The sequence below is a fragment of the Ixodes scapularis genome, unplaced genomic scaffold, assembly GCF_016920785.2.
Source record: "Ixodes scapularis isolate PalLabHiFi unplaced genomic scaffold, ASM1692078v2 PGA_scaffold3__209_contigs__length_174095766, whole genome shotgun sequence".
Classification (NCBI taxonomy): domain Eukaryota; kingdom Metazoa; phylum Arthropoda; class Arachnida; order Ixodida; family Ixodidae; genus Ixodes; species Ixodes scapularis.
Window position 1 is genome coordinate 127,882,601 of NW_024609868.1, and position 6,000 is coordinate 127,888,600.

Below are 6,000 nucleotides of genomic sequence, written 5' to 3' on the forward strand. Positions count from 1 at the left end.
TTGTCTAAACTGTTTACGTACATGATATTTTGTTAGGTTTCGAGCTGTGACTGCCAGGTTTGAGTGATCAACAAAAGCCTTTCAGTGCGAAGTTTAACGGTTCATGGTAAAAAACAGCGCGACTGGGACGAGGACGACGAAGACATATACAATGGGCAAGCGCTATCTACCAGCTGAAATATTATTGGAACAGAAACACGAAATTGACGCTGATGCTCGCGCAGGCACAGGCACGACATGATCTTGAAACACTTCTTTCTTCATCTCAAGTGCTAACCCAAATCCCCCCCCCCCCAAAAAAAAAAAGTTAAATTCGCTGTCCGTAAGAGTTACTAATGGCTGGCTTACACACGTGGATACATTTTTTTGTTATATGGCAGGTTTCATTTATCTCTCGGGACAATACACTTCTTGCAAAATGTCCTGCATGCAACACCGCGCGCGTTGCGTTATGGGACATCTTTGGCCATGGAAAGAAGTGGCGTCGTTTCGATTTCGATTGCCCCGTTGGCGAAGTAGCGCATCTCAGCACTGTATGGAAGTAAAGTTAGCGCTCGTTTGCATTGCGCCCGTTCATCTTCGTGAAAGCCCTCGTAAAACACGGACCTCCAGCGACTTTGAGGACCTGCCTAGACTAAGCATGGAGAAGGAGTAAGGCTTGCCGCGTCTCACACCTTTCTGGATGCCTGGCTACCATTCCAGAGTGCCACATGGCCCTCCCGTGTCACGGATCATTTAAGAAGCTTAGGACATTAGGACGATGGAACAGGATGATCGACCCGATACATTTCTTCTTCCTTTGTTTTCCTGCACACAATCTCTAGTCTATTAGGAACCTCAAAAAAAACGTGCCCAGCGTTCTATCCCTCTTGGTAGGCAACAGCATAACTTTAAGGAAAGTCCCATATTCGAAAATGCGTGCACCGTATTTGGTGGTGAAGGGATGTTATGAATTGATGTTGGCCAGTCGAAACCGAAACGGTGGTCAAAGGTACCCAAGATGCTTTGCGCGGTAATACGCCTCTAGGATCGCTTCAATTTTGCAAGAGGTCTATTGGTCCTTGTGTTGGAACAACACTGTTGTGTCTGTGAACCGTCTCGGCAATGGATCTCCGAATGCGAATATGGCTGTTCCTTTCATTGAGTTGTGGTTTTGCCGGAGTCAAATGTTAATGCATTGCCCGGTCTGGCCTATACGGCCGCAGGAACACGGTACCTTGTAGTTTGCTAGTTTGCTCGTTTCAGGAAGTATACGAATTTTATGCCTTGTTTTACACAAGGCATAAAATTTGTTTTGTTTTGTTTCACTACAATCCAATTGGTCTTTTTCAGTGATCGCTGGACGCATGCGCCAACTCTGAGAGAGAGGAGGAAAGGCAAAGGCGCCATTTTCGGGGGCTCACTCGTCCGCTCGGTCGCACAGACAGTGCTGGTTCGGCTCGACTCCCTCCGCTATTCTAGCGGCTTGGCTTCAAAGTCGTCATACCTCACCACCTCGCAGGTACTTAGTTGCACAAATCGCAGCAAAAATAGTGAAAATTAAAGATTTCATATAGTTTCAGCAGCCTTTTGCGGTTGGTGCTCGAAAGCACCCGATGTCAAACGCCTCGCCCTTTTTACCCCGCTTTCAAAAGCCAGTGAGCTGGACATTCCCAATTCGTCAACCCGTTTGAGCGGCTCGAAGCAAAACTTCGGTCCTTTTTTCACTGTCTACTGGTGTTGTTCTGGGACATGTTAATTGATCTCCAAGAATTATAGCGTTATTTCTTTTGCACAGGACATCTTGGATGGCAGCGTGAGGCGCACGTTGTTCCAAAGGAACTCAGTGACTTCAGCATTAGTCCTTGACCATTCTGCATAATGGCGAGAGGCTTGAGGTTGACTTTCTTCTTTTGAACAGGCGGTCTGAAGGCTGTCTTTGAAGAAGCGGACTTACTGCCACCACTTTGAGCGCAAAAGGCGACATAACCTCGGGTTTTTGGGTGAATGAACCATCCAACCGCAGATGATTTATAAAGCTTGGGGGCACGAGAAAGTTCTTGTGTACAAAGTCGCTGCCCTTGCCTTGCAAACGTACACAGTACTGAGGTTTGATAACATGGTAAAATTAAAAACAAAGTCATGAGAATATGAAAAGGAGGCCCTTGAAGAAAAAATAAAAGCTATTAGAGTGAACATTTGGGCGAGTTGGTTGGAGTTCATAGTGAAATGCAGCGGGACTGGGACGAGGGCAAAGAAGAAATAGACTGGACGGTCGCTGACTTGCATTTGCAGTCTTATTAGAACAGAAACACGAAATTGATGCTGATGTTCGTACAGCTATAAACACAACATAATCTTCAAGCACTTCTTTCTTCGAATCATGTTAGACAATCATCCTTGTTTTTAGAAGCCGTTTAAGCAGGTCACCCACCCCTTCTTCCGAAAACTTAAATCATGCTGCAAGCACCTTAGAGTTTCGTGCCCGCCAAACAACCAAAACCAGAAAACTTAAATAATAAGGGGTGGCTAACGACGTCAGGTTACGTCAGCTTCAGCTACCGGCGCTTACGAGCTTACGTGACCGGCCCTTATGCAAACAGAGCTTACGCAACCTGCGCTTACGCGACCGGCGCTTACGAGCCTACGATTCAGGCACCATCGCTTCAGCCTCAGGCGTTAAACCTTGGTTACGTGACCTTGAATGTGGCTGGGCTTCAGCAAGGAGCACTTCAGCCACGGGTACTACGTGACCTTGATTGCGTGATCTTGGGCGTAGTTCAGCCTAGAAAGCTACCGCTTTAAAACTTGCGAACTTGCACAGCAGTCCAATACGGAAGGGCTGTCGTCTCGCCATATCGCGTAAGATAATCTACGGCGACGATTATCCATCGTCTCCCTGTCGTTGACGTCGGGAACAGGCCAAGCAAATTCATTCCCATTTGCTGGAAAGGTAAAGTCGGGGAGCAATCGGCTGGAAGAGTCCGGCCGGCTTCGTGGGCGGTTTCTTGCATCGCTGGCACTCATGACACGATCATGAGTATACAGATGAACGAACTTCGGATGTTTGGGCCAGTAGTACTTCTCACGAATCCTGCCGAGTATCCTGCTATAGCCAAGGCGTCCGGCCGTCGGGTCATCGTGGCAAGCTTGGAAGATTTCCTCTCGAAGGCCGATTCGGATTTCCAGTAGCAACGCAGAGTCGTTGTCCTCAAAGTTCTCTTTGTTGAGTACACCTAGTCAGACGGCGAAAGTTGGCAGAGCTCGCAAGAAGACACGCAGAACAGTGCGCCCTCATCTTTCCAGGCGCTCGATCAGTGCGCGTAGCTCAGGACTGCCTTTTATTGGGGCTAATTGTGCCGAGAAAACGCTCGTCGTCATCGTCATTGCTGCTGGAGCGGAATCGACGGAGGCTCTTAATACAGTCGGCGTCGCTGTGCTTGCGGCCAGACTTGTACACTGTTTGAAAAACTCCTGTCAAAATATGGGACACATACATGCTAACCTTGTTGCCACAACATGTACTGTATTACCGGACTACAGAACATGTTCCATACTTCTTTAGTACGGGACATGTTGTTGCTGTATGGGCAGCCACAACAAGTTCCACACACCATCATCACGGAACAAGTACTGTATGCTACAGGAAATGTACTATCGTGGCACACAGCACGTTCTGTTGCAAGCCATGCCAGAACATGTACCATGTTTACGAAGTACATCACATGTTCCAATGCGTCCAAAAAGTTCAGTCTTGTTTGTGATAGTACTCGCCCCATTTTATGTTACTGCCGCTATTCATGAGAACATCCGGGCTTTGTATGTCACCATGCCAAGCTCCTCCTTAAAAAAGTTGATATGCGACATGCAAAACAGGGATGTCCTGGCAGTTTGCAGGCGCAACTTGATGCACGTCTTTGCAACATATAATTACCTGCAATGCGCAAATGTTCCCCAAACTTGTATGGAAAATTTGAACTCTCGTATCTAATGCGAGCACTATCCTGAAAACAGAACAATGAATCGGTGACATATATACTCAGTAGAACAGCCAGGAATGCCATGAGAAAGTGTTCACATGCTACGTCAAGTTAAAAGAGCATTGTACATGTAGTGACGGGGATAAAGGCAGATAAACATTTGTAAAAAACTCGTTATGAAACTAAGTTCACGCTTGGTCCTTTTGGTTCCAACCCATAGCAACGTACCCATTGCAAAGAAGACTGAACAGTTTGCTGCTTCAAAAATATTTACATTTATTTTTCTTTTAAATGACTAGAGCAGATACACAATAAGAAAAGACACAGTTCGTGCCGCAAATATTTTTGGGGGCAGCTCAGCCATAAAAAAAATATCAAAGTGAGCAGTCTCCTAAAAAAAATGTGACCAAAAATTATGCTGACATGCTGCATCTCGAAAAGAACCATCTTGGCCTTTACAACAAATTTACAACAAGAGAAAAGAAAGATTAATCTAAACAAGCACCGAAGTTTCTTTCCACTTCTTTTGGAACTTCGAGAACTCTTGGAGGGCTCCCTGCGCCTTCAGATGCACCAGAGCAACTTTTCTTGATGACTGCCGGGACCCCTCCTGCGGGTTCATTGCCACAAGTCGCCTGAAAAAAAGATGACTTAAATAATGGGTGAGATTTCTTAGAGGAGGATGTATAACAGAAGCTAAGGAGTTCCTGGCTCCTTCTTTAACTTCTCTATCGGTTAGTAATCCAATCTGGACAAATTCTAAACCTTGCCTATAGTATACTTTCAAGCCGAGACAAACGCCCTTAATTTGAAGAGTCCGTGCACACACCATGAGCCTCCAAGTCTGATCCTTGCATCAAGACGGATTGTGATTGTACAAAAAAAAAATTCAGTTTACTGGCATCAGTTCTCAGTAAAAACTGGACACATTTCGGATCTTGTGTCAGCACGCAACGCTAAAACATTCTACAACCCGAGACGGAGGCTACAAAAAAGGACGAACACATCCGTCTCAATTGAAACGTATGTCTTCGAAGCCTCCATCTCGGTTTGTAGAATGTCATATTAACCAGCTCGCCTGCCTAGTAAAGTTGCACCCAACGATACTTAGGTTAAAAAAAGGAATTCACAGTACCAGTAAATGCAATATTACAAAAAAAAAACTTGCCTGAAGTGCTTAAGCAGAATACTGTGGTTATTATTAGAATGCTAAACATTCATGTCTTTTGGTTCATATTAGTTATTCTAACTGATAAGCATAGCCCTGTCACAGGTATATTCATGTGCCCCTGCAGAACAAGGGCTCATGCATTTGAAGCCGATCGATACTAAGGCGGGTTAAAATATAAGTTGCATGCACCGTAGGATGCACAAGTTCTAGTGTTGGTTCTATATGACAATATATCTGAATACCAGATTCATACTGATTCTTTCATTATATTGCAACATAATAATATGCCTTACAGAGAAACGGTCCTTCCGAGCAGGTCACGCAGTTACTGCAGCACATCCAATTTTCAAGCGAATTGTGAATAAGGGTGTCTAGAAAGCAGCACGTTAACATCAGGCCTTTGCCTTTCTTAGTTTGAAGTTTCAACAAAAACATGGTACAACATGTTCCAGGTTGCTGTTGAACCTGCCAAACAAACACAAACCCTAACGCTAATATGCTGCTCTACAAAACATATTTCTTTCCGAATTGCTGCCGAAAGTTAGACACTTTGTTTAATGTAATTGACAATGCCTCAGCGACAGTGTGACCAAGCTGAATGAAACCCTTAATATCTACATGGGAATACTGCAATACGTTTGAGGAATCGTTATGCGTCTGATACACCGAGCGGTTTTTTTGTTTTTTTTTTTCTTACAGATTTTTTTTTTTTAAAAAGTCATGAAAGCTACACTTATCCGGTTTGTGCGAGTGAGTTATACGCCCAGGAGGCATTAAGGGGGTGATTAATCTTCGCGATAAGTCGGCTAATTAATTAATATTCGTTAATTAACTTTTTAATTAGTTAAAATTGTCACATGGTTCCAATTA